The sequence below is a fragment of the Aythya marila genome, assembly GCF_965140915.1.
Source record: "Aythya marila genome assembly, chromosome: 2".
Lineage (NCBI taxonomy): Eukaryota > Metazoa > Chordata > Aves > Anseriformes > Anatidae > Aythya > Aythya marila.
In genome coordinates this window covers 80,818,386-80,834,025 of record NC_139043.1, presented here as the reverse complement: position 1 = coordinate 80,834,025, position 15,640 = coordinate 80,818,386, and the positions used below count along the sequence as shown (strand labels likewise).

The following is a 15,640-nucleotide window of genomic DNA, read 5'->3' as shown; positions in this document are numbered from 1 at the left end:
AGATCTGATAATCATAAAAAAAAAAAAAAACAACACCAACGTGGAGGAGGAGAAGGAGGAGGGATATTGCAGAACATGAGATTCAGCATGGCCATAAACCTTTGTCACAAAAATGTAACCTCGCCATTATTTTTGCTTATCTTCTCATCCACTTGTTATTAATTTGATGGAACTGGGGAGTTGTCAGGGTTATGTGATGCAAGGAATTTATCTTGCAGAACAATCTCCAACCCACTGTTCAAAGTCTTTAGTTTCAAATTACAGAGATTAGAAAAGAAGCTTTTAAAAAGAAGCGTCGATTCTTTCCTTCTTTTCAGCACCGTTTTTTTTCAGGGATACTTTCAACAATATACGTGTTTACCCAAGTTTTTAAGCACAAGGAGCATGCAGCAAAGTCAGGATGGGTTTGGATGTTTGAAATTTTGCAACTTCAATGGCTAGTGACATTATAATACCCTAAAAGCTTTCTTACATACTGAAGTCCAGCTGTGCCAGAAGCTTTAAATGCTATTTAGTAGAAAGACAAAAAGGGGCAACTTGCAGAGTTACTAGAGAACATTCAAAGGGAGATGTAAAAAGATATCTAATTCATTTTGCTTTATATGTACCAAGGGAATTGAGAGCTATGAATAAAATGTGTGCAGGGAACACAGTCATTTTGGAAGAAATATCACCATTTTTTATTCCCTTTCACATATAAAGAAATGAATTTAAAGCATACGGGTTATTTTAAAATTCTAACGTGACAAGTAGGTTATACTATTATTAAAATACATTTATTTTACTTCTGATTTTTTGTTAAAAAAATTCCATCCTCGCTTCCTTAATCTTTTCAAAATACTTAGATGTTGTGCACAGTGGTGATAAAAAACATCACCACATGCAAAAACAAAAAAAGCACACTAAAAAACAAACTTTCAAAATCTGTCTTCTGTATGATTTTGATAGACTTTCAGTGGGTGGCAAGAGAGATATTGAATTAAAGCAGTTATCTAATATGGTACAGCCTTGTTGACAACAATCTCACCTCTCTTTTTCTTCCTATCCTACAGGACTGCAAAAACGTGAGTTAATACAATGGACCCTCATTAATACTGATAAAACTCCTGTATTGCCTAGAAGCTAGAATTTCTCCAAATAATTTGCAAATTTCATTGCCTGAAACTCTTTTAACTCCTACTGATGCATCAGGTAAAATCTCACAGGTTTATGGACACTACTGGAATTCTTGCCTTTCAGCCAAAGAAAAAAATCTACCTTTTCAGCATTTAGTATCTATCACTAAGAAAATTACTTCCTAGTCTGCAATTCCTCATTCCAAGTAACATCATTTTAGAAAGCTTAAAAACAGTTTGAACAATCGTTTCTCAGGTACACCCAAAGTATCAAAAATGTTTCTCCCTCCATGACAAAATAAACTTAAAATCATATTTCATATATGATTTGGATGGAGATTAGGACCTTTCTTTCTTGTAAGGGTATTTAACATGGAAATAAAATGTACTGAACAAATATAGAACCTTTGCAAAATTGTTCTTCAAATTTTTCAAATTCAAGTAAGTACAAACTTAAAACCTGCTAGAAAATTGAAAACGTTTTTACAAAATGATGCTTGGTTCCTTCCAAACACAAGTGGAACTGAGGTAACACTGCCTGGGGAACGCTCTTAAACCACAGCAAGTGCAAGATAAAAGCAACTTATCTTAGCTCTCTTTTTCTGTCAGCTATTCTAAAAATCAAATCACTTAATTCGTCACAGTCTAGGAGCAGACAGATACCTCCGTTCTGACCACACGTTGCAGCTTGTTGCCTGGTGGTGCTTCGCTTGTGGCTGAGCTTTCCAAACAGGTAGGACTTCAGGGAGACAAATGAGAACATGAAACCTTGAGGAAATAAGCAAGTGCATGCGTGCACGCAGAGAAAAAAATGGTAACTTTTTGTCTTGGGCAGAGCTATCTAAGGAACATCCAATGCCCTGAAGAACCTGGGAAGGTTGAGAGTCCATTGCTTGCATGAGGGCAGCAGAGACACCGAGTACTCCACCTCAGCAGGCACACAACATGCCTCTGCTCCATGCACTCAGTTTATTCTTAAAGTACTCAAGGTTTTCACAAAGATACCGCCCTTGGAGAAAAAGAACTATAAAAACACATCTAAAAAAAAGATGAGTGCCATTACTTCAAACTTATTCCTAGTCCACTCACAGGTGCCAATCGCTTAGTCTTCATGTTACACCTCTGTGGACCTAGGTCTACTTTGTTTTGCCATAAAGCAACCAAAACCGAAACCAACTCCTCTTTAGCTAGAACATTATCAGCATACCACAGACTTCTGTGTAATTAATTTGAGACTTTTATTCATTTTTACTGTGCGCGTGAGGAATTAAACTGTGATGGCTAATTGCATGGGGCAAATTTGGATGGACCTGTATGTACTGGCAAAAGGCAGGCTCTCACAGTTGCCATCTGCAGTTCCTGCTCCAGTACAGTTCCAGTGCAGCGGAAACAATGAAGAGTGCATAAATCTGCAACAGCAGGTCGAAAAAATAAGTTTTCTTTTTGTTTGCTTTCTTTTTGGAACAGGGCAAGTCATTGTCTTTTCTTCCAATGCATAAGGTCATCTTCTGCCAAATGTTACTCCAAAATCTTACTCCAAATTTTACTCAGAAAAGGACAACGGTTCAAAATCAATATATTTTTTTTTTTTCATAAAACCAACAGCATTCCTTTTCCTTTACTTGTTCTTGAAAACAGCTGACATTTAAAAACATTTTAAAAATAAGTACAACAGGCTGATATTTATACTTGCTATGAAAAAAAAAAAAAAAAAGACTGAAGTCTTTTAAATTTAAAGTACAACCAGTGAACCAGAAGAAAGACACCTCACCTTGAAATGCTAAAACCAGTGAACTCTAGTACATAAGCACTGACACCCTCACCTGTAATGCATGTACAGGCACTACATATGATTAATTTTAAAACCAGAGTATTAATAGCATCCATGAATACAGGTAGCTGATGATGGTTTTGTTGAGAATGATGTAATAAACCTGTAGAAACAGCTTTCAGTAAACTCGCTGTTTAGTAACAGTGTAGTAACACCTAATTTTAACTTTCCTTTTCAGGCAAGGTGTGGATAGCAGTAATTACATACCTCAGAGTGGACTGTGATTAATTCTTCATCCTGTTTAGGAAGCTACAGGAGAGGAACACACTTTTGTCACCACTGCAAGCACTCAGATTTTAATGTGTTTATACTTAAACACCGTAAGCCTTACTTCTTCAGTCGCATCCTTTCAGGTAGAAGACTGTTGTTTTCTATGCGAAAGTAAGCCCTCTGAATTCAAAGTCGATCCCTTCATAAAAAGTTCTACTTAATCAACCCATCTGCTTCAAAAGGATGTGGGTGGCTAGCTAGAAACTCGTGGGATGAGTCAGAAAAAAACGTGTGTCTTGACAGGTATGTGGGGGGTGTGGGGAGAAGGCTAAGGGGCAGAGAGCTTAAAGGGATGAGAACCACTGGTTAAACTTTTACAATTATTCTTCCCTTTCCTGAACAAGCAGGATGCTTCTCTCAGGAAACAAATCATAATCTGACACATTTTCTGCTGGCATCACCTTTGTCTTTAATTTTTTGTGTTTATTATTGACTACTAAAGCCTGTTCATTACAATTCTTAGAAAATAATGTAGAAACATTGATTTTAAGAGGCAATTTTGACACTCACGAGGCATAGTGTTAATAAACCAAAGAAGGACATTGGTATTGACTTGTGTAATGTAAGTCACAACATTAACATCAGCTTTGTTTTTCACCTATTTGGAGCCACCAAGAAAAGGAATAGCAATAGCAGCTGCTCTTCACTTGAACTTAGGAGTAAACCATTCAGGAAATAGGGATGTGGTAGTCAACTAATTTCTTAAAACAAGTTTGTGAGTTTCCCCCGCTTGCCCACGTCAACAAATACTATACTACCTTCATCCGCCTGACTGTGCCCTGAGAGAGCATTGAGATTTTTTTTTGTCCCTTGCAGTGCTAGAACTGAAACAAGACCAACTTAGCACATACAAAGCAGTATTCCTTCTATATGAGAGCATGGTATCCAATGTGCCAGTAAATACACACTTTGAGAAAAATTTGCCTGACATTAAAAACTGGTGGAGCTTTTTCTAAGTGAATTTTGCAGCCTCAGGATGAGGCATATGTTGGAAAGGCAATGGTGACAACAAGACCGAGTTGCCAAAATGCAGTGAACGAGCCATTGGACACTGTCAGTGGGAACATCAAATTTCACAAATCAGGTGAAGTCTATAAAACTGTGTACAGTTGCATTTAATTTAAAAAAAATGTACAGCTCAGGCAGTTGCCATGTCTCTATTGTATGCAAATATTTTATTTCAATTAGCACTTTTCAATCACGCTTTTCTTTTCCGAATGACTCACGGATCTCTCAGTCAAGAAGTGGCAGGATCGTAATCACATGCCAACAGGGTGCACTTATCTCACAGGGAGATAAATGTGGAAGGAAACACGTAAATCTATCTCAGGAGTTTTTCAACCTGTCTTCCTTTCCAAACATGTTCTCTCTGAATGCCTGCAAGCCTCCATATCGCGGCATCCTCAGTTTTGCATGTCCTTCCAAGCAGTGTTCACCAGAATTCAGCTGGAGCTAAGGAAATTGTACTTCTGGAACCTGTCAGTCAGGAACAAAAACCAGTCTAGTTCAGCCCACAAGGTTTGTTACACCGTATTAAGCCCAAGCACAAATGAAGGGGGTCATAATACTAACTTGCCAGCAAACGTGCATCCAAAAAGGGGGGGAATCTTTACAAGTCGTAGGCAGCACTGAAATAGTCGTGCTGCACAGGTCATTATGAGAGGTGATTGTCCATGAGGGAGACGCGCTGAATAGCTGTGAAGTACGGCTGGATGAAAAAATAACGCAAGTTGAGACCCACGGTTCCACACAGCCCTGACATAAGCTAGGAACATTACAACTCATGGCTGCAGTAATAGTTTTAGCTAATTTCCAGCGTGCTGACCCCAAGCTGCCTTGGGGCTCTGAGCATCCTCACCTGGGATGCAAGAAGCTCTGTCAGGAACTGCAAAGAACAAGGGGAGAAACATACCGGTGCTGTCTGTTAGCCAGAGAAGCAGAGGAAATTGCAAAAGTGTCATTTGGGAGTTTGGAAATGTTAATTTTCGGTCCTGCATGACTAGTATACACTAAAGAAGTTGTGCTGGGAAGGCTGAGAAATGTAAATACTCGATGTTGATGAAGAATTCTGTAATTGGTAAAAGATTAAAAAGTTCTGGCATGAGAACAAAACCTCAGCAAGTGTTTCGCTTTCCACTCCTATAGATTTTAACACCTCTCATGTTGCAAGAGTGCTCTCTCCACACACAAATTTAAGCTGATGTTAACTACAGTTGCATCTGAAAATATGTATTTTTAATACTGGTTAGGTTCTAGGCAGTAATCCCTTTCTCAGAAACTGAAGGATTTAAATGAAGTCATGGTTGCTAAGTGCACTATTCAGCCGTATATCATGTTCTCAGAAGTACAAAGAGTACTCAGGGGTGAAGGGTTTTTAGGGTAATGTACGATTTCTGCATTAAATACAGAACCGCCTTTATATAATTTTAGAGTCTTGCCAACTATTTTTTTTTTTTTTTTTTTGAACAGGAGAAGGAGGGAGAAATAAGGGGTTGAATGAAACTAGAACAGTACTGTTTGTACCCTGGTGAGTATTAGGGAAATGATAAATGATCCCTAAGCACATAGACTGATTTATGCAGTAAAAAATAAAATACAGTGGGGTGGAGCCTTCGTGTGAAAATCTCATCCTTGGACAGCTACAAGGTATGAAATGCACCCCAGTGTCTCAAATCCCTCAGGGTTGCAATTATCTCATGATAACCACACCCTTGAGAACTGTCTCTTTTGCTCCTCTGTTGGGTGGGGGGAAAAGGAAAGGGAAAGAGGTGGATTTCTGATAATGAAAAACAGAAGATTGATAGTTTATGTTAGTGAACCCATTTAAGCTCAAACTGTGGAGTTCTCATTTTTTCCTAATTAGCAGCGTGAATAATAATAATAAAAAAAAAAGTCACGTCTCCCATCTGTAACATACAGGCAAAAGCAGAAAGAAAATCTATTAAAGCAAATACAAGTTGATAAAGCAAACCACACATATGTTTAAATCAAACATCTCAGTAGCTCTCAGTTAATACAGTCGTGGGATTAATAAATGCAGCAAAATCCCATTAAACCTCATTCTGCAAAGGCTATTACCCTCAGAAAATTCAGATAAACTGTGCTATCCTCGCATCTGCAATATCATTTGAAAATCCTGCCTACAAACAACAATTACACCTTTTATTCCTGTGTGTAGTTGTAAAAGATACACTTGGAGAGCACTGAAGTTTAATTCTGACTCTTTTTTTAGGAAGACTTTTACAAAATTAAGTGGATAATGCTAGGAAGTGTTGTATAAAAAAGTGAAATTTAATCAGTTTTAAATTTCTGAGCTACACCGGCTATTAATCCAGCCACGGTCTACAGAGAGTTCTCCTTTCCAGGTAAACAGACTGAGCAAATATACATCCCATTCAAGTTACTGGTATCCACTTACATCTTCAGTGTATGGAAATGCAGATGATCATTTTCTCTTGCCAAATTTACGGAGAAAACAGCTACTACTCTTGTAAAGTATGATGCTGTGTCAGCCTAAATAGTATATTTACATGGAATTTTTATTCCATAGAACAGCAAAATAAACAACGTTTTCTTCCTCGGGCGAAAGAATGCATAGCTACTTGATTCACTTTACTGAACTGATAATATTCACTATCTGCCAGCAGACAGTAACACCGTGAAACAACACCTTAAAACACGAGCTTATGAACATCATATGCAGGTATGAGATCTAATTAGATATCATGCCAAAATTACATAGCAATCTGATCCCAGGAGTCTTGTTTTCTCCAACACTACCCCGAGACATTAGTTCTCATCAACATTTAACAACTGCTCACACTGTTTTGAAATTATACGTTTCTCCAAAATTCTAAATGCAAACACCCACTGGATTATTCATATGATACTCAGTATTTGAAAAACTGGTATGCTCACCAAATTTCATGTAAAGATATTGAAGCACAATGTAGAGCAATTACCCTGCACCTCGGAAGTGTCTTATAAACGTTTATTTTCTTCAAATCCATTAGAAGTGGTGAAATTGAAGAAATTTTAAGACTAGATGCAACAGTTGTTCTGAAATGCACGTCTCACACAGTACAAGCTTTAGTTCAGATTAATCTTTGTCTCTCTTTAAAAAAAATCAGCAAGTTCATCCTTGAAATCCCCTCAGCTGAAAATAATTCTGTCTGCATTGGGAATTCTTACCTACCATTAAATATATAGGAAATTTTGCAGTTTAAGACAGTGAAAGAGGGGATAACAAAAAGATTTGAGCTGTCATGCTATTTTGCTTACTTTTCCCTCTGCTATTCATCAAACCCTTGAATGAAGTCTTTCACTGGAGCTGAACTATGACTTCACGATGTTTCCTCTATTGTTACAAGAGGGAATGACTGCCCTGTCAAGAAGGGACTTAGCTTTTAAAATGAAAAAGGTATTTCTAACACAATGAGTCTACAGTTCATCCATCATCTGTTCATAGCTCTGTCTAAAAAAAAAAAAGGAAAAAAAGTAACATGCTGCATGGTAAAGATGAACTAAAAATTTCACAGCTGGCAAGTATGAGGTACTGTTTTCTCGGTAAAGAGTACGGCCACATACAGAGAAAGTGATTGACTGTTCACCGGATTTTTCATCCCTTCTCCCCCACTTTATTGTTTTGGTCTTGGACTTTACAGAAAACTCAAAGTCCAGGAATTTGATTTTTATGAGGTGATTTCTTCGGGATTATGATTTGAATTCTAAAGGACTACTTTTCTTCAAAGCTATCACGATATTCATAAATTATAAATTGGAGTATTGAATTTACTACTGATGTTCCAGTATTTTTTTTTTGACAAAATCAGTTATCTTAACTTATTAGAAAATTCTATTTATAATGGATAAAAATACATCTCAGCTCCCTTTCTTTGCAATCTGAAGTAACATCAATTTTTGGAACAAAGGACTGCGGATATAATCTTTGATAACTAGCTCCAGATCTGTTCAGTGTGTTGTCCAAACTGTAAGTCTTCTTTAAAAGTTTACATTCATATGTAATATGCTACAGAACAATAGATAACAGGCTCAAATTCCTCAAAAATGTCTTGTCTCCTACTCTGCATGTGTCAGTATCAGCAGGGCTTTTACTGAAAAACAAATACATGATATAAATAGGCACAGCCTCAGCTTAACCAGAGCTGATTTTAAACCTTAAGCTCATGCATAATATTCAGCAAAGTCAAGAAGGTCCATACAGACACAGGGATTTATCTTGGTGGAGCTGTTGGTTGGACTGGGGTCAAAGTTTAGGAGACTTCACCTTTTTAAGAAGGAGGAATGTGATCACCAAATACGTGGTACCATCACAGATGCTATGGTGATATCCCCTAGGATCAAAAAAGCATAAGCAGACATTTGGGGTGGTTCTGTACATTTAAACTAGCACTGTAATCTACCCTCCCAAATCTATCACACCCCCCCCCCCTCCCCGCCAGTCAGAAAAATTAGTAAATCTGGATCCAAAGCCTGGAGCCATTAGATCATGCTTTGGCAGACCTTGATGTTCACATAGCTTGTTGGGCACACAACCAGCACCGTGCATTGACTGAATGCTGCCAACAGCTTTTTAGAAACGCAGACCTTCGCAGTAGTAAGAGTAAAAAATCCTACATGTTAAATAAGCCTTACTGAAAATGTGCAAAGCTATATGCACAGCAGGAGTACTTTCTGGAATGTTTGCAACCTCCCGATATCAATGCACGCACTGAGAAAACATAATTGCATGCTGATTAAGCAACTCCCCAACACTAGGCTAAGGAGAACCATCAGCTGCTCAAAATTGCAGCATAAACCCCAGAGAGGTTGAAAATAGAACTATAGCAAGGGTTTTATTAATAGGCACGAAAGGGGCAAGCTACGCAGGACTTTACCCATCCATGCCTCACAGAGCATCCCTTGCTATTGCTTCATTCAAATCCCGAGAAGAAAAAAAGCATAACAGTGTATTGTTTCACACCAGTCCATCTTGGCAGCCTATTGCATTCTGACTGTAGAAGTGTCTGCTTTCAAATTTTAAGCCCTCAAGGCAATTATCCTGCTCTCAGACTAAACCTACAAAGCATATTTCAAAAGAACTTATATCTAAACAGAGGGAATTCAGCGGTGATCAATGTTCAGCAGGCCTCAGTGGCAATAAACTATTTACTGCCCTAACCTTTTAAGTTTGCACAAGTGAAGTGCTCGAGAGTCCTGTGATGAATTAGCTGAAGTGTTTGGTTGTGACTCGAGCAGGCACTGGTTCAAATCATCTATCCAGCAACACCGCCCGCCTCACAGCCCATAACTGAAGCCATTGCCTTCACATTGTTTCCAAGCTCCATTGTCCAGGCGTACTTTCTGCTTGCTTTTCCTATGTCTGCTACCCCTAATGCAGTCCTTTTGGAAAGGAAAGGTATCAAAAGCTGGGCATGACGATCGTCGTTTTATTACCAGCCTGATTACTACCATACAGAAGACATAACATACATCAAAATGCATTCAGCACGCACTGCTACAGTAGCTGATTTAGATCTACTACCCTCCTCTTGCAAGATTGCCAAAATAAATTAAAAGGGAAAAAAAGAATCATGGCTACTGCATTAGCATCATTGTCACCAACGCTTTCCCACCACCCCTCTTCTGAAATGCAGGAAGAGGAAATAATCTACTACAGATGGCTGAAGACACATAGGACTTGGAAAACTACTTCTGGAAAGTCTGTCTTTAAAGAAGTTAGCTTTTAAAATTTCAAACTGGACTACTTTGTAACTAATTCTGAAATTATTAGAACAGGTTTTGAAAACTGGTGAGACACCTGTAGGCTTTCTGTTTTTATAGTTTCAGAGGAATTCGATGTTATTCTCATTGATTTCTATCACCATTGCATGGAAATAAACCTGGTAATCTTGTGCTTTATCTGAAAGGACGAGATAAAGATGTGTTTGCCTCTGTGTAGATTCACATGAAATCTAAAGGCTAAGATATCAAATATACATACCACAGTCAAGTCAATGCAGACTTTCAAAATATTTTAAGGAAACAGAGGAGAAGTTTTGATTTGATTTTCCATATAAAACGTGGAGATATTTGCATTTTTCTTTTAATTTCAAAAAGATGAGGGACTATTCTTCCCTTTTTTTGTTAAACATTGGAATAATGTTTATAATAATTAAAATGTTGTAGTACATAGCATGCTAGTTTAAGAATCTGGACGCAAAACTAAAACCAACATTAACTACTTAGTTTCATCTACATTAAAACAAGAAGACATAGCTAGTATTACACGTGACAATCAAGAGGCATACCTTTTCTTGAAATAAACTATTATACCCATTGCAAGAGGCTGATGATACCAAGTGACTATCATCAGGTTTCAATATTTTTGTAGTTTGAGAGCAAGAATCTCAGAATTTTAGAACCCTAGGGGTTGGAAGGGATCTCAAGAGATCACCAGGCCCAACCCTCCTGCCAAAGCAGGTTCTCTAGAGCAGGTTGCCCAGGCAGGTGTCAAGACGGGCCTTGAATATCTCCAGAGAAGGAGACTCCCCAGCCTCGCTGGGCAGCCTGTTCCAGTGCTCCGTCACCCTCACCGTGAAGAAGTTCTTTCACACATCTGTGCGGAACTTCCTGTGATCCATTTTGTGGCCATTGCCCCTTGTCCTGTCCCCACAGACCACCAAAAAGAGTTTGGCCATATCCCTTTGTCTGCCACACTTCAGGTATTTATAAACATCGATAAGATCCCCTCTCAGTCTTCTTTTCTCAAGGCTGAACAGACCCAAGTCTCTCAGACTTTCCTCATAGGGAAGATGCTCCAGGCCCCATAACATCTCTGTGGCCCTCTGCTGGACTCTTTCCAGGAGATCCCTGTCTTTCTTTGTGCCGGGGAGCCCAGAACTGGACACAGTACACCAGGTGAGGCCTGACCAGGGCAGAGTAGAGGGGGAGGATTGCCTCCCTTGACATGCAGGCCATGCTCCTTTTAACGCACGCCAGGATCCCACTGGCCTCCTTTGGCCACCAAGGCACCCTGCTGACTCATGGCCGACCTGTCATCCTCCAGGACCCCCAGGTCCTTCTCTGCAGAGCTCCTCTCCAGCAGATCAACCCCTAGCCTGTACTGATATATGTGGTTCCTTCCCAGGTGCAGGACTCTACACTTGATGACAGAGATGGTAGAGAGAGGTTCTGCAAACACCTCTGCCAGCTCCCTCAGCACACGTGGATGCATCCCATCAGGGCCCATGGATTTGTGTGCATTGATCCCACTCAGAGGCTCTTGAACTACCCCCTCCTAATCCAGAGGGGAGATCTCCATTTCCCAGACTCTTTCTCCTTCCTTCAGGGTCCAGAAGTCCCTGGGGGGGGGGGTTGTCTTTGAAGCAAAGACTGAAGAAAAGAAGGCATTCAGTATCTCCACCTTCTCAGCGTCCCCCATTACCAAGACACATCCCTTGATCAGCAGGAAAAATACATTACCCCTAGTCTTCCTTTGATGGTTTACATACTTAAAAAACCCTATCTCCTTTACCAGCTTAATCTCCAGGTGGGCTTTAGCTTTCTTCATCATGTCCCTGCAGGCCATGACAACACTCCTATACTCCTCCCAAGGGGGCAGGCCCTTTTTCCACATTTCATAGACCACCTTCTTCCTTTTGATCTTGTTGATGAGCTCCTTGCTCACCCACACAGGTCTCCTGCCCCCCTTCCCCAATTTCCTAAGGATGCACTGATCCTGTGCTTGGAAGAAGCACTGTTTAAATGTTGCCCATCAGGATCTTTCCTCTACGGGGGAGACCAGAATGGGTCACCGGAGCCCAGGGGCAGTTGCAAAATGACACCAAAGAAGAGAGGAAAAGTGTTTTCACTAGTTGTTTTTTATTCTTATTGTGGTTTTTGTTGCAACGCCTTTCTTTCTTTCTTATTTTTATTAGGATTATTCTACCAGTTTGTTGCCCAGTCTTGGGAAGAACTGGTGGCCAAACATCTTGAAAGGACTTTACGCTGCACTCCTGCGCTCCTTGCTGGCAGACCTGAAGACTTGTGCTTCTTCAGAGGAGCAGCTGTCTGCGTCACCGTTTTGAGGGATCTGCTGCTCCTCTCCATGCACTGCCATGCAGGGCGCGGCTTCGTCTTCAAGCACCTCTTGGGCAGCCTTCTCGTCCTCAGACCGAGACACCCGGCGCCCAGCGTGGCCTTGGGAGTGCTTCTCCTGTCGCCCTGGTGCAGCAGCCCACAGGAAGCCGAGTGCACTCTTGTCCACAGCTTGGGACAAGAGGCGGGGATGGGGGGCAGGGGATGGGGGAAGAGGCCATCATGCAGGCAATCCTGCCAGATGGTAAACGGATGGCCTCTCCCCCCTAGCTGTGGAGGCGGAGGCAGGGCCGGGAGTACGGAGCAGACCGGGCGGTTCTGCGATGACGGTGGTGATGTCTCGCAGGTGGGAGCCCTGGCACGATGACACTGTGCCACATCAGAGGGCTTGGAGGTGGATCCACCTCCATCAGCTCTTCCTCCGCAGGTGGATCCACCTCCATGGGCTCCACACCATCCACCGCGGCTGCTCCGCCTCCGCTCTCTGTCCTCCGCCTCCACTTCTTCTTGGGTTCATCAACCCAGCGCGCGTTGCTCCCATGAAGCTGGGGGCAGCCTTCACTCCAGGACCTCTTAAGGACAACCATTGCTGCCATTCGCCAGAGGGCCTGGGAGATCAGTGAGGGGTGGGCCAGGCGCAGGGGCTTTTATAGGCCCCGGAACGCAGCGGGGGGCGGATGCCACAGTGACATCAGGGAGCCTCGGTGATGCCCCTGTGATGGCGCCCCACGCCCCACACCCAATGTGGCCGTGTTGGGAGGGGGCTTGTGCGGCCTGAAAGAGGCCCTCGTGTGGAAGGAGGAGGAGGGTCAGGGGGGCTGAGGGCCCCTTTCCTGGCGGTGGCTCTCCCATCTTGTGACTGGGCACCACCAAAAAGAGTCCAGAGGATAAGAGGAGTCTTATCAATAGAGAGGGAGAAGATGCCCTCTCAGCCTGCTCTTCTCCAGGCTAACCATACTCAGCTCCCTCAGTCCTGCCTCCTAACAGAGATGCTCGGCTCTCCTAATCATCTTTGTAGCCCTCTGCTGGACTCTCTGCAGGAGCTCCAGGTCTCTCTTGCACTGGGGAGCCCAGCACTGGACACGGCCCTCCACACGTGGCCTCAGCAGGGCTGAGTGGAGGGGCAGGATCACCTCACCTGCCATGCTGGCAACACTCGTCCCAGTGCACCCCAGGATCCCACTGGCCTTCTTGGCCACAGGGGCCCTTTGCTGGCTCACACTTAACCTGTTGTCTGCTAGGACTCCCTGGTCCTTCTCCACAGGGCTGCTTTCCTGCAGGCCAGCCCCCAACATGCCCTGGTGCATGGTCATTATTATTTCTATAATAATAATAATAATAAAAATCTTATTTTGTTATCACTTTGATTATTATTATTATTATTATTATTATTATTATTATTATTATTAAAATTATTATTATCCTTTATCTCCCTTGCCAGCTTCATCTCCAGGTAGGCTTTAGCCTTCCTCGACAACACTTGGAAGAAGTGTTGTTTAAATGTTGCCCAGCTCTCACAAGCACCCTTGCCTTCTAGCAATCTAGCCCATGAGATACCCCCAAGTAGGTCCCAAGTAATCACTCTCCCCCATGCAAATATTACCTTTCCAACAAAAATAGATGTGTTTCTATGGGATAGGACACTAACCGCTTACAGAAAGGGAGAGGAGATTCATAAAGCCCTTCAAAACAACTAAATGAACCAGACAAAAATATGTACAAGAAGGGTGAAGGAGTGAATTCATATACAGTTATCCTGAGAATGCACAAATCACTTTTGAACTCCATGGCTAGCTTTAGCAAAGCCTGTTTTTTAGTTTTATTTTCTTTGTAGGTGTGATGCCTTGGGCAAGATCTGCAAGTAAAAAAGACAGCATTTTAAAACTCCAGTTCTGCTCAGCTGCTATCTCTTCCTAAAAACATATGGGGAATGGGTAGTAATTTCAAAGCATTGTCTTAGTTAAAAATTATGCTCATCCTATCAGAACAGAGGCATAGTCCCATACGATCTTGTCAGAAGTAGTAGCTTAAGATGTCAAGTACTTTATTCCCACATGGGTACTTAGGGACATCCATTTAAGTCTGCAGGTGAGAAAATTGAAGCATCAGCTATTCAAACTGATACACAGATAAACGCAATAATAATATGATTACTAAAACAGAAGGAGCTCCTTTTTTGTCACAATTACGGACATCATAAGTAACAATTATACATATATAACCAATATTTTTTAAAATTTTCCTTTTTCTTTCCTAAAAAAGTCCTGCATAACAGAGGCCATATGACTTTACTCAGTGATTCATTATCAAGCTGTATAAATAGCTAGTAGTTATTTATCTCTTTTAGGCAGGCATCCAATCTTGATTTAAGGACTGCAAGTAATAGAGCATCTTTCACATCCTTTGGTAAGCTTCTAAAGTGGTAATTGTCCTCACTTTTAAAAATTTGCACCTCTTCTCCAGTTTGAGTTTGTTTAACTTCAGTTTTCAGCACTGGATCTCTGTATAATTGCCTGCTAGGTTAAGGACCCTGTAATACCAAACATCTTATTCCCTGTGTTAACAGGATCAAATAGCTCCTTTGCGTTCACTTTAATGAGCTAACTCTAGTGGCCTCCTAATGCCTTTTACAGGGAATTTGTTTTCTAGTCCCCCAAAAAATCATTTTTATTGTTTCTCCAAGTCATTTCCAATTGTCAACACACACTGAAAATTAGAAGAGCTGCAGTGTTTTAGCATTATGAGTTTACACAGGCAATATTGACTACAGAGGCTGCATCAGCGAGCGCTGTGCTGCTGAGGCAACAGCTCCTATTCCACAGGGCAACCACCTGGCTGCTGAACTTCTCGGACATCCAGCACAAGCCACTCATTTGCTGCACTGATTTTTCAGGGGCCTCTGTATTTATATTTTGCCTGATAACATGAACATAAAGACATAAAACCAGAGAACATGAGAAGAAATAGGAAAAGCCTCAAAACTATGTTGGAATTCTGCCTCATTCCCGAGACACAGCAGTTTTGATGACATCAAGAAACCATCAGACAGATAGCTCATGATTCCTCAAGATTCACCTTTTAAAAAGAGTTTATAACTCTCTTTGGTTATGGGTCTGGGAAGTGTGAAGGTCTGGTTAAAGAAAGTTCTCCTGTGGTTTCTCTGGGATTTCCATAAGAAAAACTAGCTAACTGGAAGCAGTGTTTTCTTGTGGTTTTTAAATTAAATGGTATATTGGGAAACTTGTCTTTTAAATTTGTGTACAGAGCTGATCCGTTTAAAAGACAGTTCCTACATGGCAACTCTGTATTAAAGACAGGTCTTTAT

At 41.2% G+C, this 15,640-nt stretch overlaps 1 protein-coding gene across 1 annotated transcript in view; it reads right to left on the bottom strand.

Annotated features, from left to right (window-relative positions):
* The window catches only part of GMDS (GDP-mannose 4,6-dehydratase), a 405,498-nt gene that overhangs the window by 260,133 nt on the left and 129,725 nt on the right, over positions 1–15,640 (bottom strand). The gene's annotated exons all lie outside the window — the stretch shown is intronic.